This window comes from Diceros bicornis, chromosome 6 (assembly GCF_020826845.1).
Source record: "Diceros bicornis minor isolate mBicDic1 chromosome 6, mDicBic1.mat.cur, whole genome shotgun sequence".
NCBI lineage: Eukaryota > Metazoa > Chordata > Mammalia > Perissodactyla > Rhinocerotidae > Diceros > Diceros bicornis.
This window is the reverse complement of record NC_080745.1, coordinates 40,560,559-40,585,519: the sequence shown is the minus strand read 5'-3', so window position 1 is coordinate 40,585,519 and position 24,961 is coordinate 40,560,559. Positions and strand designations below refer to the sequence as shown.

Genomic DNA, 24,961 nt, shown 5'->3' with positions numbered 1-24,961 from the left:
ACTATGAAGGCTATTGAATACTCCAATTTGTCTTTTCAAGGAAACTTGGTCTGTAAAATGTAAACTATTTTTTTTTATGCTGGTTGTTCATTTATTTGTGTGTTTCAATTATGAGCAGTATTTGTGTTTTGAGTAAAGGCTATTTTGAATGAGCAGCACATGTTATAAAGAAAAACAATATAAAAGTCAAGTAAACAAAACAAAGGATAAAACTTTATAGAATTGAAGTATCTCCAGAAGAAAAGAAATACTGCAGATTAACTAAATTGCTTATTTTTGAGAGAGAAAATATAATCTATTTGAAATTTGTGTATTTGCAAGATTGCTGAGTTCATCAGAGTTTATTAGTAAGGTATACTGTCAATGAGAGCATTATATTTCATTCTCTTTTGCACTGTATTGGAAATTTGGGTTTTGATTTTGTTAACAGTATGTCACTGATGGTTGTGCAGTTGAGGCTTCCTGCCTTATTTATACACTGAAGCAACTCAGAAGCAACGCGGAAAGTAGAGAAAAGGAGCAAATGCTAAATAATTCCTCTCTTTTGCTTCTTTATCAATATATTTTTTCAGAGAGTTCCTCTGCACCTGATGATGATTCATCCAACTTTCTCCAGGCTGTTTTATTGCTCTTTTATCATCACATCCTCTTTCTATAACCAAATATTAAGTAGAGAAAAATGCGTATCAGGGGAAAAAGTCACTTGAATTTTGGGGAATTTTCAGTTATCCTAGTTTTAGAATGTCACCAGATAATTGTCTCTGTTTCTGTGAACCAATGGTTAGAAAGAGCTCTAAAATTCTGCACTCAGTTCCAATGTGGAAGCAGGGGGAGTGTTCCACACCACCAACAATTCAACTTAATTCAATTCTTAATTCTCCTCTGACCTGGAGTTAGCATCAGATTCCACAGGTTAAGGGCTCGGTCCTACAAGACTGTCCCCTACCCCCACTGCAGAGGCCAGTGGCAAGTCCAGGTTGTTATGTGTGTTTCTGACTGACTGGCTATGGATTGGAGAGTCCAACAACCTCCTCTCCCTTTGGATTCAATTAATTTGCTAGAGAGGCTCACAGAACTCAGAGAAATATTTTACTTACTACATTACTGGTTTATTATAAAAGAGTATAACTCATGAACAGCCAGATAGAAGAGATGTGTAGGGCAGGGTGTGGGGAAAGGGCTTGGAGCTTCCATGCTCTCTTTTGGAGTGCCAGTCTCCCAGAATCTCCAAGTGTTCACCAGCATGGAAGCTCTCCAAACCCCATGCTTTTGGGTTTTTATGGAGGCCTCATTACTTTGGCATGATTGATTATATCATTGGCCATTGGCAATTGAACTCAATACAGAGGCTGAGGGGAGAGACTGAAAGTTCCAACACTCTAAATACATGGTTGGCTCCACTGACAACCAGCCCCTATCTTTAGGTGCTTTCCAAAAGTCACCTCATCAACATAACAAAAGATACCTTTATAGTTCTCATTGCTTAGGAAATTCTGAGGGTTTAGGAGCTCTGTACCAGGAAAGGAGTTGAAGACCAAAAAATATTTCTTACCAGTCACAATGTCACAAGCTCTCTATTTGTATATCTATTTACTCTCACAAGTACATCCAGTTCAAAATAATGAGTTGTTAATATATTAATCATTTATTTTTTGTTTAATCATAGAAAGTGGTAGAGAATTACATAAATTTTGTTTTACTCACTACCATGTTATGATGGCTTGGCACAGTACCTGTTATTCATGGATAAAAACATGGCCGAATAAGTAAAAACACATAAGAAAATTTACACATCAGATATTATAAAATGAATACTCTATTCAGCTCAGGTTACTGAACAAAGTTTCTCATTCTGCTATTGTCAAATTTCTCTACAATGGGATTTCTCAATCTCAGCATTATTGAAAATTTGAGATAGATGATTCTTTGTTGGGGAAGGGAAGAAAGATTTCCTGTTCATTGTAAAATGTTTAAAACATCCTTGGTCTCTACCCACAAGATACCAGTAGTATCCCTCCAGTGGTGACCATCAAAAATATCTCCAAATATTGCCAGATGTTCCCGGGGATGCAAAATCATCCTGGTTGAGAACCATGGCTCTAAAAGCAAGCCACAAATAAGCCAATTAGGGCTCGAGTTTCTGCAGATTACCAGTGACAGCCAGTTGCCTGCACATAACAGTTTCATTATTGCGTGTCTGAGATAGCATCAGTTAGCATTCTTTCATCGTGTTCTCCGTTATTTGGTGCCCTGGATGAGTTTTTTCCCAGGGAGGTGAATAAATATATTGATGTGGAAATATCAAATGATCACCTTGAGAACTGTGGACTGACTCATTATGTCAATGCTTCTCAAACTCTCTGTGGTGAAAGACCTTTTTCTTTTATCCAATCCATGGTGGGATGACACTCATAAAATATACTAAAAAATGAATTACTGAAAAAAAAAAGAGCACATAGTGAGTGTGCTTGCCTGTTGCAACATGGTCAAATTCCAACAGAAAATGAGTAATTTGGTCCTAGTCAATTTGGAAAAGATGTTTTTAACTTTGGGTAAAGATCTCTTACTGTTCGTTTGTTTTTGTAATATTAAGTGAGAAGGAAAATAGAAGCAATTATTAAAGCATCTGTGGCCTGTGCAAAAACATAAACAAGTCTTTTTTTCCCCTCACTTTCTCTGAGGTAAAATTAACAAAAAAAAAATTAGATATATTTAAAATGTAAAGGTGATGATTTGAAATTTGTATACATTATGAAATATTTACTACAATCAAGTTAATTAACATATTCATCACCTCACATAGTTGTCTTTTGTATGTGTGTAGTGAGAATGCTTAAATCTATCCTCTTAACCAATTTCATGTATGCAACACTTATTATTAACTTTGGTCACCATGCTGTATATTAGATCCTCAGAAGATATTCATCTTATAACTGAAAGTTTGTACCCTTTGATCAACATCTCCCCATTTCCCATTTCCCCCATCCCCCAACCTCTAGCAACTCCCATTCTACTTTCTGTTTCTGTGAGTTCAACCTTTTTCCTTTAATTTCACGTATAAGTGATACCATACAGTATTTGTCTTTCTCTGTCTAGCATATTTCACTTAGCACAATTCCCTCCTGGTTCATGCATGTTGCTGCGAATGTCAGGATATCCTTCTTTTTTATGACTAAATAATATTGTTATATATATATATTTTTTTTTTCTTTATCCATTCATCCATTGATGGACACATAGGTTGTTTCCATATCTTGGCTATTGTGAATGATGCTGCAGTGAACATGGGAGTACAGATATCTCTTTGAGGTACTGTATCATTTCCTTTGGATACATACTCAGAAGTAGGATTGCTGGATCATGCCAGAAATTAAAAATTGCTACCAATTGCTGCCAATTAACAATAGGTAGCTATATTTTTAATTGTTTTGAGGAAACTCCATAGTCTTTTCCATAGTGGGTATACAAATTTACATTTCCACCAATAGTGGAATCCAATTTCCACCGATCCAAAAGGATTCCCTTTTCTCCACATCCTTGCCAGCATATGTTATCTCTTGTCTTTTTGATGCTAGCCATCCTAACATGTATGAGGTGATATCTTATTGTGGTTTTGATTTGCACTTCCCTGGTGATTAGTGATGTTAAACACCTTTAAATATACCTATTGGTCATTTTTAAGTCTGCTCTGGAAAAATGTCTATGCAGTTCCTTTGCCTGTTTTTTAATAACAATATTCGATTATTGCTATTGAGTTGTATGAGTTCCTTATATATTTTAGATATTAACCTCTTATCAGATATATGATTTGCAAATATTTCCTCTCATTCCATAGATTGCCTTTTCATTTTGTTGATTGTTTCCTTTGCTGATGCAGAAGCTTTGTAGTTTGAAGTAGTCCCACTTGTTAATTTTTGTTTTTTTGCCTGTGCTTTTGGTGTCATATTCAAAAAATCTAGGAGTTTTACAGTTTCAGTTTTTACATTTAAGTCTTTAATCCACTTCAAGTTAATTTTTGTCAGTAGTATAAGACAGGAGTCCAGTTTTAATTCTTTTGCATGTGAATATCTAATTTTTTTAACATGACTTATTGAAGAGACTATCCTTTCCCCATTGTGTGTTCTTGGCATCCTAGTTGAAGATCAGTTGACTGTAAATGTATGGATTTATTTCTGGGCTCTCTAATTTGATCCATTGGTCTACATGTTTGTTTTTATGCCAGTATCATACTGTTTCGATTACTATAGCTTTATAATATAGTTTGAAATTAGGAAGTGTGATCCTTCAGCTTTGTTCTTCTTTCTTAAGTTTGTTTTGGCTATTTGAGATCTTTTGTGGTTCTAGATGAATTTTAAGATTTTTTTTCTATTCCTATGAAAAAGGCCATTGGAATTTTGATAGAGATTACATTGAATCCGTAGATCATTTTGGGTAGTATGAATATTTTATCTATGTTCATTTTTCTAATATATGAAAGGAAATATCTTTGCATTTATTTGTGTCTTCTTCAATTTCTTTCATCGATGTCCTATAGTTTCAGTGTACACATCTTTCATCAACTTGGTTAAATTTATTCCTAAGTATTTTTGGTTTTGATGCTATTGTAAATTATACTTTTCTTAATTTCTTTTTCAGATAGTTCATTGTTAGTTTATAGAAGTGCAACTGATTTTTGTATGTTGATTGTATATCCTGCAACTTCACTGAATTTGTTTACTAGTTTTAAGAGTAAGCACTTAAATGTAAGCATTTATCTCTATAAGCTTCCATCTTAGAATTGCTTTTGCTGCATCCCATAAATTTTCTTCAATTGTGTTTCCATTTTTGTTCATCTCAAGATATTTTTATATTTCTCTTTTGATTTCTTCTTTAACCCATTGTTTTTTCAAGAGTGGGTTGTTTTATTTCCACATATTTGTGAATATTCCAGCTTTCCTCTTGTTAATCATTTCTAGTTTTATACCATTGTGGTTGTAAAAGATATGTAATATGATTTCAATCTATCTGAAGATTAAAAATTTACATCCTACTTTCTCTTTTATCAGGAACTGAAAGAAGGATATGCTGTCAAATTGGTGGAGCGATGTCAGTACAATGTCAGAATAGGAGTTCTCTCTGTCTGCCCTCACAGAACATCTGATTTGGCAGTCACCCATGCACAAGGGTACCCAGGTGGGAGTCCGGGAGTCTATTGAAGAAGTTCCAGTGTTCTGTTGGAGGAAAAAAAAAATCCAAGAAGAGATGCATTGAAGAGGGTAAGAGTAACAGTTTTACTTTACCCGTATCACCCCTCCCCAAAGGTGGTATTGTTCAGTGCCTGGAGGGACCCCCATGGCCTTTGATTTATCCCTTGAGAGAAAGTGAGATAGTGGGAGTGACCACCCAACTTCCCCAGCCATACAGTGTGCTGTTAGGAGGCTTACTTCTTTCTTGTCTCATCCAGATTACTGAGGTGATTGGTAAATTTGAGGGATTAGGAGTGGCTCAGAGAAAAACAGTTAGGTCTCAGAACTCATCGAAGGGATACTACTAATCACATCTCAGTTCTTCCTACTAACCAATTGATGGACTCTATCATAAAACCTGCCTACAAGCCACTGGGAATGCCTCACTTGTGGACCACCCCCCCCCCCAGCTGGCCCATGGGACCCCCAATGCTCTGCATGCCTCATCAAAACTCCCTTACCTCTCCTGTGGCCAGCTCCTGGTGTGCTCCCACAGACAGTGAGAGTGAACATTTGCAGCCAGCTAGTGAGCAAGTGCAAAAAGCTGGTCTGACTGTGTGAGATTGGGAGAAGGCTCACACACTTGAGCATTTCAGGCACCACTCTCAGGAAAACAAATGGGAGGCTCTCAGTACCCAAACTGGCTTTGCAAGATTGAGTGAAGGCATAAAATTTTAAGAATCCCCCACTGCCCAGGAAGGAAAAAGAAATATGGAGTGGGTGCATCCGTAGAAAAAGTCTGAGAAAGCTTCAGAATCCTTAGCCAGACTGACAAGTAAAGGTACCTCTCTCCCACAGCCCATCAATAGAGACTGGAGGAGGTGACTGCTTCTTTAAATGCAAAGACAGCAGTGCAAGAGTTCAAGGAACATGAAAAATCAAGGAAACATGACACTACCAAAGGAATACAATAATTTTCCAGTAATTGACCCTAAAGAAGAAGAGATCTATGACTGCTGGACAAAAAATTCAAAATAATTGTTTTAAGGAAACTCAATGAACTACAAGAGAACACACATAAACAACTAAATCATATCAGGAAATCAATAAATGAACAAAATGAGAGGTTCATTAGAGACATAGAAATCATAAAAAAGAACCAAACACATATTCTAGAGGTACAGAATACAATGAATGAAATGATAAAATGCAATAAACAGCATCAATGGCATACTTGATCAATCAGAAGAAAGAATCTGTGAACTCAAAGACAAGTTATTTGAAATTATCCAGTCAAAGGAGAAAAAAGAAAAAAGAGTGAAGAAAAGCCTGTGTGAATTATGAGACACCATCAACCAAAAGAAAATTCACATTACGGAAGTCCCATAAGGAGAAGAGAGATAGACATGGGCAGCAAGCTTATTTGAAGATAGAATGGCTGAAAACTTCCTAAATCTGGGAAGAAATGTGGACATCCAGGTACATGAAGCTCAGAGGTCCCTATATAGATTCAATCCAGAGAGGACTTCACTGAGATGCATTATAATAAAACTGTCAAAAATCAAAGACAAAGAAGTAATTTTGAAAGCAGCAAGAGAAAAGAAATCCAGTTCATAGAAGGAAAACCCCATAAGGCTATTAGCAGATTTCTCCGCAGAATTGCAGGCTAGGAGAAAGTGGAATGATATATTTACAGTGCTGAAAGGAAGAATAAAAATACTGCCACCAAGAATACTTTACTTGGCAAAGCAATCCTTCAGAAATAAAGATTTTCTCAGACAAACAAAAGCTGAGGGAATTCATCACCACTAGACTTGCCTTACAAGAAATAGTGAAAGGAATTCTTCAAGCTGAAACAAAAAGATGCTAATTAGTGACAGGAAAACATATGAAAGTATGAAGCTCACTGGTAAAGGTAAGTATATAGTCAAATTCAGATTATTCTAATACTGTTATGGTGGTATGTAAATCACTATAGTATAAAGCTTAAAAGACAAGTGTTAAAAATAATCATAGCTACAATAATTAGTTAATGAATACACAATATAAAAAGATGTAAAAAGTGATGTCAAAAAATGTAAAATATGGGGGAAGGGATGTAAAATTGTAGAGGTTTTGTATGTAATAGAAGTTAAGTCATCAGCTTAAAATAGACTGCTATAACTATAAGATGTTTTATATATAAGTCTCATGGTAACAACATAGCAAAAATCTATAATAAATACACAAAAGCTAAAGAGAAAGAAATCAAAGCATATTACTACAGAAAATGATGAAATCACAGAGGAAGACAGGGAGAGAGGAAGAAAGGAACAAGGGGACTACAAAACAGCCAGACAATAATTAACAAAATGGCAATAGTAAGTCCTTGCCTATCAATAGTTACTTTAAATGTAAATGGATTAAATTGTCTAATCAAAAAACATAAAGTGACTGAATGAGAAAAGAAAAAAACAAGACTCAACTATATGCTGCCTACAAAAGACTCACTTCGGCTTTAAGGACATACATAGGCTCAAAGTAAAGGGATAGAAAAAGATATTTCATACAACTGGAAACCAAAAGAGAGCAGAGATAGCTATACTTATATCAGACAAAATAGAATTTAAGTCAAAAACCGTAACAAGAAACAAAAATGTCATCATGTAATGATAAAGGTGTCAATTCATCAAGAGAATATAATAGTTGTCAATGTGTTTATAATTGGAGCATCTAAATATATTAAGCAAATGAAGGCAGAAATACACAGTAATGCAATAATACTAGGGGACTTCAACACTCCACTTTCAAGGATGGATAGATCATCCAAATAGAAAATCAATAACGAAATAATGAGCTTGAACTAGACTTTAGACCAAATGGACTTAACACACATATACAGAAAATTCCATCCAACAGCAGCAGAATATAAATTCTTCTCAAATGCACAGGGAACATTCTCCATGTTAGATCATCTGTGAGGTCATAAGGCAAGAGTCTTTTAATACTAACATTAAACAATGTATTCATATTATCTCTCCAAACTGCTATCATTTTAATGCACATTTTATAGGTGGGGAAATTGAGGTTCATGAAGTTTAAGAAACTTGGCCAAAATCATAGAAATATTAGCTCATAGGATGCTGGACCAGATCTGAAACTAAATTTTTAATAACCTGCATATAACCTCTATGAGGTCAGGTTATTTTGTGTGTTTTGCAACCAAGTGTTTCCCTGCCTAAAACAGTGCTTGGTACCTAACAGGTGGGGAAGGAATGAAGAAGGGGAGAGGTACAGAAGGAGGGAAGGAAGGAAGGAAGACTATATGACATAGTTTTAGTAGTATTTTTACCTCATTCCCAGTGTTGTGTAGCAAAAGTGTTCTTTTATATACCTTAATATCCTAAATGTTGAAGTCTTTGAATAATCATTTCATACCCCAGACTCCATTACCTGTCACTCCTCCTATTTTCCCCTCAACTACATCCCACAGAGTAATATCCTTAAAGTTATCTGATTAAAAAAAAGTCTTTTGGGGAAAAGTGAGAGATTATTGTAATGTTTCTACTGTCAATTGTGGAATTATTTTTAGTGGATATTTTCCAGTTCTATCCTCTGTGCAAACAAATCATATTTAGATGCTTAAAAGAGCTTGTTCTTATTTGCTATTGCCAGATGTTTTCTATTTCAGTGAAAAGAGTCTTTTTCCATGCATATTACAAATCACATTGATTTTGAGCCATAATAGAGATAAAAATGAATATGTAAAACAAATAAAATATGCTTCATTTCGATATTGCATATCCTTTTTATTCTGATTATACATTTAGCACACATCTATTGTGAAAAATTTGGAGAAGTAAGAACAATAAAAATAACTGTTCTTATCATTCTAAAATATTTTATTTTGGTATTGCTTGCTAAATGCCAAGAGTAAATTATATAGAGTAAACATATAGAGTAGCTCCTTATCATTCCAATGAATATTAATCTATGGGCACTTAGATTGGCCAATGTCATGATTATCCTGAACCCCCTTGGGCTACCACAGAATTCTGGACTTTACATGTTGTTGCCTACATATAAAATTGTTGATTTTCTTATCTCAACTTTAAAGAAGATCAGAAGGGAGAATATTTATTTGGGGACATAAACTTTTGAAGAGTGGCTTTGCCAGCCTTGAACAAAAGTTAACAGGAGTTAGTGTGAAATCCTACTCTGCTGATTCCCCAGATGGCCCTGGCCATGGCTCCCATTGTGATTTAGCCACAACCGTAAAATTAGTGTAACAGTACACCATAGCATAGTGAGAATTAAAGTGATTTCTACATAAATTATTGAGGGAAATATGTTGTATTTTTTAAGATGAGAACCAAGAACTTAAACACCATTCATTATAAATCTCCAAAATGAAACTTAATCTCAATTGGCATAGGTGCTCTATGATTCAGTAAATGTTGAGTGACTGAATATACAAATGATAAATGGACGGACCATATATGACAATAGAACTCTGACCTACATCCTCTGCAGCAACTAGCTTGGAAAGCCAAGCCAGAAATTCTACAACCAGCCCAGGAATTCACAATGAATTTGGGTTTTTAGAAATTGTCACTGAGATTTTTTTTTGCATTGTGAAATTCACTTATGAATTTGAAGAAAATTCAACTGTGAAAGTTCTTTGATGAACTAAGTTTCCTTCAAGGTGTTGTATTTTCATTGTAGAAGGCAGCTGTCAACTTGGAGTGGCCCTATCCGTGAGAAGAAATGTAGATTCCAAAACTACAGTAATTTTAATGGCAAACCTCAAATAAATCTGCTATTACCCCACTTCTTTGCGCATGAGGAATACAAGGTATTTTCAAGAACATGAAACTTTACTGTGTTTTCTTACACTGAGAAAATTTTCACTTTGCTGTTTCCGTGTTCAATACCCAGAAGGCTGTGCCTAGCAAAAAAAAATTCACACTGATCTTTCAGAGGCTTAAAATATTTTGTTGAATTATTTTCTCAACCAAAAGATCTCAAATTCACACCAATAATTTCCATTTTTTCTCACAATTCTCATTTACTAGCTTTGGTAAATTGGCAGGTTATTTGAGACAATCCTCTGTTTCAGTTTTCTCATTTATAAATAGAAAAATTGTGCTTTCTACATAGTTGATTGTTGCATCAATATGACAATGCATAAAGAATAAAGTGAGAACTTGCTCAAAATTATTTGTTATTTTTACTGCTAATATCTTTATAAGAAAGTATCTTAAAATAATAACAAAGAGGGCCATCTCCAGTGGCCTAGTGGTTAAGTTTGGCATGCTCCACTTCAGCAGCCCGGGGCTCAGTTTCCGGGTACAGACCTATACTACTCGTCTGTCAGTGGCCATGCTGGGGTGGCAGCTCACATACAAAAAGTGGAATATTGGCAGTGGATGTTAGCTTAGGGCAAATCTTCCTGAGCAAAAATAATAATAATAATATAGTAGTAGTAACAAGGAGATGGTTCTCAGTTATGACAAGAAATGTAAAACATATTGTTTTAAGGTGTGAAATATATGTGTTTACTTATTTTACTCTAAATGAAAGGAAAGTTAGCAAATAGTATTACTCTTTATCTATAAGGAACAAACACAATATTAATTCATGCAGTTTTCGAAACTGATTCAGAAGACAAAAAGGCAGACATATTTTAAAAATCACTTTACAGTTGTAAGAAATAATTGCTAATGAAAATGAAACTACTTCTTACATTCTAAAAGAAGCTTTTTTTTACCTAACAGATAATAAATCTTGATGGAAAGTAGACATAATAGAGCATAAATCCCACAAACCAGTACAGAAAAGATGTTGCAGTATGCACACCAATCTGTAATTGATAATTAGACTTGGTTTTATATTTGTCTTATAGGGATTATAGACTCTTGGTCAAGTTACTCAACTTCCATCATTATAGCATGAATTTAATAATAACATCTTGTGTCTGACAAATATAAAGTATTCAATAAATATTAACACTTTCTAATATTACAAAAATTATATTTTCTTACTCAGTTATTTTTGGTACTACATTTAAAGTGTGATAAAAATAATTAAAAGTTTATGCTTAGTATTTTATACTATAGTGTTTATACTATAGTATTTTAAGCATCAAGTGGATATTATAAAAAATAATTGACCTACTTTTTAACACTTCAAGTAATCGTTCATAGTTAAACATATATATTAAGTTTATAAGCAATCAGCACCTAGAAAAGAATTTAGAGACCTTTCAATCTAACTCTCTCATTTTACAGATAACGTAATCGAGATGCGTAGACATTAAGTGTACTTTCCAAAATCACAAAGACTATTGCTGACAAGTCTAAAATTAAATGTCACATTAGCTCGTTTTTGTTCAGCATTTTGGCTTCATAGCTGACTGTCTCTTTTAATTTATCCTCACCATTAGGAAAGGAATTGAGGTAGAGCTTCGTGATCAATAGTGCCTTAATATTGACTCTCAGTAAATTTCAGTTATGCTATAACTCAGTACCATCATTCCAGTTTTAACCTTTTTTAAAAAAACTTCATTTCTACCATTATCTTACACCATACACAAAAATTAGCTTAAAATGGATTAAATACTTGAATATAAGACCTGAAACCATGAAATTTCTAGAAGAAAACATAGGCAGTACTCTCTTCGACATCAGTCTTAGCAACATATTTTCAAGCACCATGTCTGACCGGACAAGAGAAACAATAGAAAAAATAAAAAAATGAGACTACATCAAACTAAAAAGTTTCTGCACAGCAAAGGAACCCATCAACAAAATGAAAAGACAACCTAACAATTGGGAGAAGATATTTGCAAACCACACATCTGATAAGGGGTTAATATCCAAAATATGTAAAGAACTTATACATCTCAACAAGAAAAAAACTAACAACCCAATTAAAAAATGGGCAAAAGACCTGAACAGACATTTCTCCAAAGAAGATATACATATGGCCAATAGGCCCATGAAAAGATGTTCAACACCATTAACTATCAGGGAAATGGAAATCAAAACTACAATGAGATATCACCTCACACCCATCATAATGGCTATAATTCACAAGACAGGAAACAACAAGTGTTGAAGAGGATGTGGAAAGAAGGGAACTCTCATACACTGCTGGTGGGAGTGCAAACTGGTGCAGCCACTATGGAAACAGTACGGAGATTCCTCAAAAAATTAAGGATAGAACTACCATACGATCCAACTATTCTACTGCTGGGTACTTATACAAAGAATGTGAAAACATCAATGCATAAAGATACATGCACCCCTGTATTCATTGCAGCGTTATTCACAATAGCCAAGACTTGGAAGCAACCTAAATGCCCGTCAAGGGACAATGAAGAAGATATGGTATATATACACAATGGAATACTACTCAGCCATTTGTGACAACATGCATGGACATTGAGGGTCTTATGCAAAGTGAAATAAGTCAGAGAGAGAAGGTCAAATACCATATGATCTCACTCATAAGTAGTAGATAACAACAACAACAAACAAACACATAGAGACAGAGAATGGATTGGTGGTTACCAGAGGGGAAGTGGGGAGGGAGGAGGGTGAAAGGGATGATTAGGCACGTGTGTTGGTGATGGATTGTAATTACTATTTGTGGTGAACATGAGAACACGACGTACACCTGAAATTTATACAATGTTGTAAACCAATGTTACCATAATAAAAAAATAAAACTTCATTTCTAGGTTTTTATTGATAATGTCCAGTGTTTCTGTTTTGTTAATTTCTGTTTTATTCATTTAAGATTTATTTAAACTGGAATATAATTTCCTCAAATATTATATAGCCAACAGAGCTAACATAGAGCCAAAATGTTTTCATACATAATAGAGATTTTACTTTCTCTAGAAGAATATCACGTGGGATCTCTAGTTTAAAATGACTGATAGAAAACATGCATGCATTTCTACCCTTCCCTTAAAATGATCATAAAGGAATATATATTGGTTAGGAGCTGACACTAGATGAAGATGTCCACTAAACTTTGGAAGATGGAAAATGCAAAAATGTATGGACACGTAGAATGTCCTAGAAGAGAGAAAACTCAACAAGAAGTGAGCTATTTGCATCACTAAACCCCCCAAATACTCTACTGTGAGTAATACCAAATATACCCCAAGACAGTAGCTAGAGGTCAGGATTAAAGAAGGAGGATTAGTTGAAATTCTGTCCAAGGAACAGTTAGATCCCCCATATTGTCTTTCCCAATTTTCATTTTGCATAGCCTGGTGAACAGCCCTCACCCAGCAGGAAGCATGAGGTTTCCTCTCCGGAGAAACTAGCAGGAGGCATAGAGGTTCCGCATTTGGGACACCAGGACCAAGAAAAAGGAGAATTAATGATAGCTCGCTCAGCTTCCTGAATGCTCTCATTGAGACAGAAATTCTCCCCAAGCTCCACTTCTCCCCTGGTTCCAGGTAAGAACACCTCGTGTGAGAATTGAATAAGATTGGGCAGGCGGTTATACTCAGCACGTGAAACATGGACTGTCATAATGGAATAATATTATATTAGCATTTACATTGCCTTGATATTACTTAAATGATTCAGGAAATAACCAAAAAGCTCATGTTGAGGTATTTAGAGATGAGCTCTGCAAAGACAAATTGAATTGCTATTGCATATTTGCTGTCTCATCAAAACATTCAACAATTGATCATTCATAAAAGGAACAGAGAACCTCATGTTCCTAGAAATTGAAATGACCATCACTAGGAAATTAATATACAACCACTATTCCTTAATAAGCTGCTCCAATTTGGGTTGATCATGTCCACAGATGACGATGTTCTATTCTCTAACCCAGGATGAAGAATGGTCAGGGCTGAGATCTGAGGCCATCAGTGTTCACATGCTTTTGGTCCAGGAAATTCTTGCCCAAGAAGGCAAGAAGAAAACTGTAAACCTTCACTGCACTGTATTATTTTAAGAGAGTGATGAAACTAACTTATCTAACCAAACTGTTTGCTCATCTGAGCAATTAGGTATTAATCAAACAATTTACTTACCAAGAATTACTTCAAAGCCTATGTTTTGCTGTGTCCAACAATCCTGAACTATTATGTCACAAACTTTACACAATCTCAACAAGTAGTGCTCTTAAAAGACAACTTGAGCTCAGAGTCCATAACCATGTAAACATTCATCTATAATTTCCCCTGTAAGGCTCTCTCAAAGTAGTGTTCTCCTTTACTGTGGCATGTTTATAACTTTGCGTTGTCGACAGATTAGTACCTTGGTCTTTGGAAAGAGTTGGCTTTCAACAGGGATTTCATTTACCAAGTCACCAGGCTGGTTATAAAGTCAAAGTCCAAACATACCTGAGATGCAAGCCAGAGGTTTCGTTTGCCCTGATAAATAATTTTTAATTCACTGAGATCCCTAGTAGAGAGATGGTGCTAAACATATTTGACTATAGAGAAAGTTTATCTCTTCACACAGGATCTCAGTTTCAGTCCCTCATCTTTAGTATTTTTGAAGATTCTTTGCTTCAAGAAAAGAATGTGGGCGTGAAAACTCAGCCCTTGTCCAATAATTCCCATGATCTAGAAATGTTACGCATTTACTATTCTAGACCTGATATCAGAAAGACTTTGGTTTTATTCATGTCTATGGAAAGCTTGAACAATCCTGGTGTGTTGTTGCATGCCATAATATTTGTTGAATCAATGAAAATATTAACTGATTAATGGCTTTTCACTTTCCTTTCACTTCTGGCACTTGTGGATTTAATTCAATTTCTTCCAGAGGTAAACGTCCCATCAATATAAACTATATTTTATATATTATATTTGGCTCATTACTTCTAGGTGGTTATAGTGTGAGGCTTTCTGTTCAGATCTTATTGGTCTCCTCCTACTTTCAAACACTAGTTCATCCAATGCATCCAGCCAAAATCTGTAAAAGAAGCAGGCAAGAGGAGAGAACAATCTAAAGGAATGATTTAAACCTGAAAGAACCATTTAAATTTCTGAATAGTACTAAATTTTAGCCTTGATTTTATAAATGTAGATCTTTTATTTGTTCCCAAGCAGATGGTAAAATTTATGAAGAAGATAAAATCAGCTACAGAGAAAGAGAAGAGTTACATTTTCTTTACACATCTCAATAGCAGTGTCAGTAAATTAGTGACCCACCACTATAGGTCTTATTCAGAGACTTTCTCAGATTCATTTTTGTGCATTGGAATTCTTGTTATGAGGTAAATGCTAAATATTCATTTTATATGTTCTGTGATTAGGGATATGTTTTTTCTTTCAGAACTAGATAAAATATTTCCCTCATTAGTGAGCCCGGGGCATAGATGAAAATTGTTTGGTATGCTCGGGTCAGAACAGTTTTCCTTTTTTTCTTACCCCCCTGATTTCTTCTCTCTATTAGAGAATCGTTTTCTCTTACAAGAATATATCAGTTTAATGCTATGATAGAAGGACAGTATTGTTAGGAGAATGACTTATTTATCTTATAAATATTCTACCCTGAAAAATCTAAACAAATTAATTGTACTAGCTTAGGAGGATCTTGCCCATAAGGATCCATTGCTTGGCCATTAATTAGCCTACCCTTGATCATTGAGAGTATAAGCAAGATGAACCCAGGTCTTTGAGAGGGGAAGGTGTAGGAAAAGATAAGGGGAGAGATTCCAAGAAGAAGAGTAGTTTATCAATGTACTTCCAAAGTTGACCTGAAAGATAAACACTATTTTCTATTTCCTCTTGTGCTCTGAATATATTTACGATAACCTACAATTAATTCATTGCACCTATACATTCTTTGAGATGTCAGATTTGTACCTCAATTCAAAATTTGGGAATCTGCTATGTATTTAATATAACACTGAGTTTCATTCCCCTGTTATCTGTTATACACATCCTTTCTAAAAATTTGACGTCATGATTCACTTATTATCTGGGTTCAATGGTGGAAGTAAGTCCTACTGTTATGATACATGTGGCAGATTGTTTTACTTGTAAAGTTTAAATGATATTAGTATGGAGGAATAACTAGGGTATGCTGAACATATGAGATAAGATAATGGAATGATTTATGCAAATGATGAGAGGAAAAAAGAAAGAGGATTATGAGGAAAGGGGACATGAGTGAAGATAATAAGAAAGATCAAATCCACATCCATTGTGTTGTGGCTGAATAGGAGTTAGTTACAAATTGGTATAAATTCTCATACCTCAAACAAAATGTCTTATTATTTATTGTCTTTTTATTTCTGGAATATTTGGTATTATAAGAATTTTAAATGAAAACTGTAAGCCAGTGATTATCTTTTGAAAAAACATTGCAACTAATTTCATTCATTATAGTCCAAATATGCCAATATCCTTATACTTTCTTATAATCTGAAAAAAAAAGAAATTTAAGTGCTTAGTTACCCATATCGTATATGCAGTTAAGTTAATTTATAAATCTAACTCCTGATTTTTAGCAGTAAAACCATGCATGATATATCCAAACACGTTTCATACTTTGGCTGTTGTGAATAATGCTGCAATGAACATGGGAGTAAAGATATTTCCTTGAGATAATGATTTTGTTTCCTTTGCATATATAACCAGAAGTGGGATGGCTGGTAGATTTATTTTTAATTTTTTGAGGAACCTCTATACTATTTTTCATAATGATTGTGTCACTGACTAACTATCCCGAGTAACTCAAGGAGGTTTCAGAAACACATAACTTTCTCAAAACTGTTTTTCAGTTAAGTTAAGAGATGCAATTACCAACCATCCCAAACTGGTCCAAACCCCATCCTAAGAGCAATGGCTGTGGAGACAGGCCAAGAAGCACCCAAGAGCTACCTTCGCTTCATTTTAATGTTAAGATCTCTGCCCCAGGAGGAGCTTAGGCCTTATTACCAGAACATGTGATGTATGTGGAAGCATGTTTTCAAACTGTGTCTGTGTGAGTGAATTTAAATTTTATTTAAAATTCTTATAATACCAAATATTCCAGAAATAAAAAGGCAACAAATAATAAGACTTATTTTGTTTGAGGTATGAAAATTTATATTCTCTCTCTTTTGAATATTCATTCCCCGTTGGAAATAAAAGGCTCCTGCTTTCCCTTGCTTGGAGAACCACAGCTTTGGAAGGAATTCCCTGTGCTCTCCTTATCTGTTATAAATAAACTGTACTTTGTGTGACAACTGCTTCTGCTGAAGGCTTTGATTTCAATTCCCCAAGGAGCAAACACACCCTGGTTCAGTAACAGCTGGACCAATTTACATTCCCACCCACAGGTCACAAGAAAGTGTGATGCCTCCAACTTTGTTCTTTCTCTTTGTTCTTTTTGCTCTGTCTTCAGGATCTTTTGTGGTTCCATACAGGTTTTAGGATTATTTTTTTCTGTTTCTGTGAAGAATGCCATTGGCATTTTGGTAGGGAATGCGTTGAATCTGTAGATGACTTTGGGTAATACGGACATTTTGACAATGTTAATTCTCCTGTCTCTCAATAAAAATCACTACAGATGGCTATCAGAACAAGATGATCCACCAGGGGTCCATCCCTCAGTCAGCTGCCTCAAAAGTTGGGATGCCAGAAGTGTCTACAATCTCGTTCCAGGCAGAAACTTGTGACTTGTTTTTTTTGTTGTTGTTATTGTTGGGTGGGTTGGAGGGAGCCGGGGATGTCCACAGGCTCCTCCAGTCTTTGGGGAGGATTTCAGCAGCCCCTCGTTGTATGCAAAATTAGAAGCCTGGCCCTCAGGCAGCAGCTTTTAAGATATGCTGATAAAACTCTTTCAGGGAAAGACTTGGAGATGGGCATTTTATCCTGGTTCCCTCTGTGTTGAACAGTGAGTGGATGGCAGCTTAAGAACTGCTTCTTTGTTTGCTTTAGTCCTATGAGACTCACGAATGGAAGCCCTGTTGGCTATCAGAGCCAGACAATCTGCAGACCAGTCCCTCAGGCAGCAGCCATAAAAGCTAGGGTATAGAATATGTACAAGCTCCTTCCGGGGAGATACTGGTGAGTTGGAGTGGGTTGGAAGGAGAAGCCAATGGAGGCATCTGCAGGCTCCTGGGAACATTGTAGCCAGCCTCTAGTTGTGTACTAAATTAGAAGCCTGGCCCTCAGGCAGCAGCTTTTAAAGTATGTAGATAAATCCTTTCATGGAAACATTGGGAGATGGGCATTTTTACCTGCTCCCTCTGCACTGAGCCCTGGGAAGATAGCTGCAGTGTTTCCTTGCATACTTGTTAAGAACTGTTTCTTTGTTTTCTATAGTTTTGTGGATCTCATGGATGCAAGCCTCTTTGGCTTTCAGAGCCTAGTGTTTTGAGGGCCCATCACTCAGGTGGGAGTCTTAAAAGTTGGGGCACTAGATGTAGAACAACCCAGAAGTAAACCCATGCATACATGGTCAATTAATTTATGGAAAAGGAGCCAAGAATATATAACGGGGGAAATGTTGTGTATTGGTTTGATATAATTTCAAATCCACTTGTTATGGCTTAAATGAAGTCGTTTTGATCTAAGAGTGAAGTTGTCAAAATTGAGGAAGCTGCCTCAGGATGTTGTCATCAACATCTATTGTTTTTTTCCCCCCCCAATGACCCAGTAGATAGTTGCACATCATAGTTGCATATCCTTCCAGTTGCTGTATGTGGGACACTGCCTCAGCAGGACTGGAGAAGCAGTGCGTCCGTGTGTGCCTGGGATCCGAACCCGGGTAGCCAGTAGCGGAGCGCGCACACCTTACCGCTCGCTAAGCCACGGGTCGGCCCCAACATCTGTTGTTGATAAGCACTCAGTAGCTCAGCTGATAACGGCACTGCTGTGGGCTTATCAGTAAGAACATGTGGAGAAGCAACTACAGCTAGGGGACATTTAACCTTTAAATACCAAGAGTTTGTAAGAACTTACCTGAGAGTGTTCTCTCTGGACAAGGTGACTTTGCTATCTAAATAGCTCTCCAAAGACTCTAAAGAATTAGCTCCTGGGGGCCGGTCCCATGGCTTAGCGGTTAAGTGCGCATTGTCTGCTACTGGCAGCCGGGTTCGGACCCGAGTGGGCACCGACACACCGCTTCTCCAGCCATGCTGAGGTGGCGTCCCACATACAGCAACTAGAAGGATGTGTAACTATGACATACAACTATCCACTGGGGCTTTGGGGAGAAAAAGGGGAAAAAAAAAGGAGGAGGCTTGACAATAGATGTTAGCTCAGAGCTGGTCTTCCTCAGCAAAAAAAAGAGGAGGATTGGCATGCATGTTAACTCAGGGCTGATCTTCCTTACAAAAAAAAAAAAAAGAGAGAGAATTAGCTCCTGCTATGGGAAGGTGACTCTTTACCAGCAGTGGTGAAAACTGTGAGTGGTTCAATGAAGGAAATTATCTTGTCAGCCAATCCTGGTGCCTTCATTTTCCCAGCAACATGCCCTAGCAACAAGGGACTTTCCCTTTGCATGCTGGTGGCTAGAAGTCAGCTAGACATCAGCTCTTGTTTAGACAAGCCGTCTCTCCAAAGAACTGACTTGTGGAAAGGTACACCTCCACTAAATTTGGACTTTATTTATTTCATCTTTCCTTAGCCGGGAAAAATAGTGTGATTTATCTGTCACTGGTTTGGAGTATGTTATTTCTTTATTGGTTTATTAAAAGATATTATCTTATATGTTAGTGGCTTGTGAAATATTATTATTATAAATTATAATTCCCTCACCAAACTTGGGTTCAATAAAATATTGGCAAATGCAATCTCTGTCTCTGAGCATAATTTTTGCTACCCAAACAAAACAGGAAAGGATAGTCTCTTCAAAAAATAATGTTGGGAAAACTGGATAGCTACACGCAAAAGAATGAAACTTGATCCCTATCTTACACCATAAACAAAAATCAATTCAGAATGAATTAAGACTTGAACATAACTGAAAATGTAAAACGCCTAGAAGAAAACACAAGAGTTAAGCTATTTGACATTGGTCTTTGCAATAACTTTTTCGATTTGATGCTAAAAGCAAAGGCAACAAAAGCAAAAATAAACAAGTGGGAGTATATCAAACTAAAAAGCTTCTGCACAGCAAAGGAAACCATCAACAAAATGAAAAAGCAACATAGGAATGGGAGAAAATATTTGCAAATCACAAACCTGATAAAGGGTTAATATCTAAAATATATAAGAAACTTATACAACTCAATACCAAAAAAGGCAAACAATTAATTAAAAAATGGACAAAGGACCTGAATAGACATTTCTCAAAAAAAGACATCAACATCACTAATCATCAGAGAAATACAAATGAAAAACTACAACGAGGTATCACCTCACACCTGTTAGGATGGCTATTATCAAAAAGACAGAGATAATAAATACTGACGATGATGTGGGGAAAAGGGAACCCTTACACACTGTTGGTAGGTGTGTAAATTGGTGCAACCGCTATGGAAAACAGCATGGAGGTTTGTCAAAAAATTAAAAATAAATCTACCAGCAATCCCACTTCTGGTTATATATCCAAAGGAAACAAAACCATTATTTCAAAGAAATATCTTCACTCCCATGTTTATTGCAGCATTATTCACAATAGCCAAAGTAGGGAAAAACCTGTGTCCATCGATGGGTGAATGGATAAAGAAACTGTGGTTTGTATATATACTAAGGAATATTATTCAGCCTTAAAAAAGAATGAAATTCTTGTGTGTGTGTGTGTGTGTGTGTGTGTGTGTGTCTGTGTGTGACTACATGGATGAAACTGGATGGCATTTTGTTAAGCAAAATAAGCCAGACAGAGAAAGACAAATACTGCATGGTATCACTTATATGTGGAATAAAAAAAAATATTGACATCATAGAAACAGAGAAATAGAAAATAGAACGGTGGTTGCCAGGGTATTGAGGGTAGGGGAAGTAGAGGTTGGTAAAGGGTGCAAACATTAATTACAAGATGAATAAGGTCTGAGGATCTAATGTACAAGATGGTGACTATACTTGGTAATACTGTACTGCATAATTGAAATTTTCTAAGAGAGTAGAGTTTAAATGTTCTCATCAAAACAAAAACAAAAACAAAAACAGATAAATACGTGAAGTGATAGATGTGTCAATTAGCTCCATGGGGGAATCTTCTCACAATGAGTACATATATTAAATCATCATATTAGACACTATAAATACCTTATAATTTTATTTTCAATTATACCTCAATAAAGCTGAAAAACTATCAATATGGCTCATAAATTGTAATGAATGTACCACACTAATGCAAAGTCTTAATACGACAAACTGTGAACTGTGTGCATAAGGAAGGAGGAGTATTTGGAGCTTCTCTGTGTTTTCCACTCAATTTTCCTGGAAACATAAACCTGCTCTAAAAACATAAAATATATTAATTAAGAAACAATCAACATGAAAAATAAAGGAGAAATAACTATGGAGTAAAAAATTTTTAAAAACTATCATATTAGCAGACTAGAAATGCTGATGAGATTTTGAAAAAGAGAGAGCAGATGGTAGAAAGAAACTAGAGGAACACAAATCTAAGACAACAGCCACAGTACATGTCTTCCCAAGGGAGTCACCAGAGAAGCTCCAAATCTGCCAAAAACTATACAAAGATCAAAGATGGATGTGGGTGGTGAGAACTGTATTTGTAAATTGCTGCAGCTACAATGCTCTTCCTTTTCTCCAGACAACTAACAGCTGGCAACTGTGGCCTCTGTTATTAGGCAAAGACCAAGAAACTTTTTAGAAGAAATTGCACTCTACCTGAGAAGTCTAAGGAAGGATATTAATTCTTGTGAAAAGAAACAGAGAAAAACCTAAGAGACTTAAGGAAGTATGGAGAGAGAGAAAGGACAGAATATAAATCTTTCCCCTAAAGTGAAATCTAAAATGTTCCTCCAAGACTTTCTTTATCAGAGCACTTTTGGGGTTTTACCTGCCTGCTTACATCAAATCCACACTCTCTCCAGGGTAGCTGATCTATCAACACTTGCATCAGAAGGGAAGCCCTTTGGAGAAATATACATGTCACAACTACAGAGGTAAGTTGCACTAGGCATCTGTACTGAGGGAATTGTGCTTTCATAAATCTGAATGGAAAAGCAACAAAAAATAGATATCTGAAGAGACCCAACAACATGAACAAAAAAGACTCAGAAGAATAAACAGAAAAAGGACTTTCAAGAAAATTATTAGGGGACTAGAAAATAATCTTTAAAATTTATATTAGGTATTCACAGAAATTGAGAAAATATTTTAGACATAAAACACAAAGAGGCTACCCAAAAAAGGAGCAAAATAAAAGAAGAAAGAGTTTTTGAAAATTAGACTATGACTACTGATATAAAAAATTCACTGGATAAAATTAACAATAAAAGGTTAAAAGGTGAATATGCAATGAGTCATATGGGGAAAATTGAACATAGACCTGAGAGTATATAGAAAACCAGTTGGTATACGATCAATTAATATTTGACAAAGGAGCTAAGAATACTTAATGGACAATAGACAGTCTTCAATAAATAGTGCTGAGAAAATTGGATATTCACATGTAAAAGAATAAATCTAGACCCCTATCTTACACTACTCACAAAAATTAACTTGAAATGGGTTAAAGACTTAAATGTGTTGAGGAGGAGGAAACTCCTCCTTCTGTCCTTCTTGTGTTCTTACGGCTGGACTAATAATAAAATTGACACAAGACTAGATTAACAGAAGAAAACCTAATCTAATATGTACTTATTGGAGATCATAGAGAAATGATGTTCTTTAAGTTAACAAAGCAGGCAGATTATATATCTTTTTACACAAGCAATGAATTTGTGAAGAATGGAAGGACAAAGAAACTCATGGGGTAATTAATTAGCGAGGAATTTAAACAAAGTTTTAGCTTGAGATAGTAAATTAGTAAAAGTAAAAAGATTTGTTTACACAGTCTTCTTGGCCCTGAATTCCCTAGCTTTGGAGATAAGGATGCCTATCTCCTGGTTCGGGAAGGGTACTTTGCACATGGGAGATTTATTTCCTGCTTGCAGGAGAAACAGAGAGAAGAGGATCAAAATGCTGTTTTTTTTTTTACATTGGCTGCTTCTCAAGTAACTTTAATTCAAAATAATCAAATGCCATTGTGGTATATTTTGTGGTGGCCTGCCGTGGGCCCCAGCAAATGTAAGATCTGAAATCATAAAAATTCAAGAAGAAAACAGAGGGTAAAAGCTTCTTGACATAAGTTTTGGCAATGATATTTTTCAGATGTGACTCCTACAGCACAAGCAACAAAATAAAAAATAAACAAGTGGGACTACATCAAACTCAAAAGCTTCTGCACAGCAAAAGAGACGATCAACAAAATGAAAAGGCAATCTACAAATTGGGAGACAATATTCACAAGCTGCATACCTGGTAAGGGGTTAATAATCAAAATATATAAGGAACTCATGCAACTCAATAGCAAAATAACAAATATCCAATTAAAAAATGGGCAAAGGACCTGAATAGACATTTTTTCAAAAAGGATATTCAAATGGCCAAAAAAGTACGTGAAAAGGTGCTCAACATCACTGATCATCAGGGATATGCAAATCAGAATCATAATTAGATATCACCTCACCTTTGTTAGAATGGCTATCATCAAAAAGACAAGAAATAACAAATTCTGGCGAGGATGCAAAGAAAAGGGAATCCTTATGCACTTTCCACTATGGAAAACAGTATGGTGCTTCCTCAAAAAATTAAAAGCATACCAGGGTCGGCCCCGTGGCTCAAGTGGTTAAGTGCTCGTGCTCCGCCGTGGTGGCCCGGGGTTCGCAGGTTCGGATCCTGGGCATGCGCCGACGCACTGCTTGTCGAGCCATGCTGTGGTCTCATCCCATATAAAGTAGAGGAAGATGGGCACGGATGTTAGCCCAGGGCCAGTCTTCCTCAGCTAAAAGAAAAGAGGAGGATTGGCAGATGTTAGCTCAGGGCTGATCCTCCTCACAAAAAAATAAATAAATAAATAAAATTAAAAATAGAACTATCATATGGTCCAGCAATTCCACTTCTGGGAATATACCCAAAGGAAATGAAATCATTATCCCAAAGAGATGTCTATACCCCCATGTTCATTGCAGTATTATTTACAATAGCCAAGACATGGAAACAACTTAAGTGTCCTAAATGGATAAAGAAAATGTGATTATATATGTATGTATATGTATACACACACATACAATGGAGTACTATTCAGCCACAAAAAGAGGGAAATCCTACTATTTGTTACAATGTAGATGGACATTGAGGGCATTATGTTAAGTGGTATAAGTCAGACAGAGAAAAACAAATACTGTATGATCTCACTAACATGGGATCTGAAAAAACCAAACTGATAGAAACAGAGATCAGATTTGTGGTTGCCAGAAGGGGGAGGGAGGAAATTGGGTGAAAGTGGTCAAAAGGTACAAACTTCCAGTTATAAGATAAATAAGTTCTGAGATGTAATGTGCAACAGGATGACTATAGTTAACAATACTGGAGCGTATATTTGAAAGTTGCTAAGAGAGTGGGTCTAAAAGTTCTTATCACAAGGAAAAAAACTGTACCTACACATGGTGATGGATGTTAACTAAATTTATTGTGACGATCGTTTTTCAATATATACATATATCAAATCATTATGTTGTATACCTTAAACTTATACAAGTAATATGTCAATTATATTACAATAAAACTGGAAAAGAAAAGAAAACCAGTTGAATATTTACTGGAAAAAAAATCAAAGAAATACAGGACAAATCCAGAAAGCAGTATATTCATGTACCAG

At 35.8% G+C, this 24,961-nt stretch overlaps 2 long non-coding RNA genes across 2 annotated transcripts in view; one reads left to right on the top strand and one right to left on the bottom strand.

The window, feature by feature from the left end:
- Positions 1-3,008: 3,008 nt before the first annotated feature.
- LOC131407171 (uncharacterized) overlaps positions 3,009-24,961 on the bottom strand; it is a 43,541-nt gene continuing 21,588 nt past the window's right edge. The window contains exon 4 of the long non-coding RNA XR_009220454.1: positions 3,009-5,210. This is a non-coding gene — a long non-coding RNA (uncharacterized LOC131407171). The remainder of the gene's footprint in view (positions 5,211-24,961) is intronic.
- The window catches only part of LOC131407172 (uncharacterized), a 32,804-nt gene continuing 11,108 nt past the window's right edge, over positions 3,266-24,961 (top strand). Inside the window, exons 1-2 of the long non-coding RNA XR_009220455.1 lie at positions 3,266-3,309; positions 5,046-5,255. This is a non-coding gene — a long non-coding RNA (uncharacterized LOC131407172). The remainder of the gene's footprint in view (positions 3,310-5,045; positions 5,256-24,961) is intronic.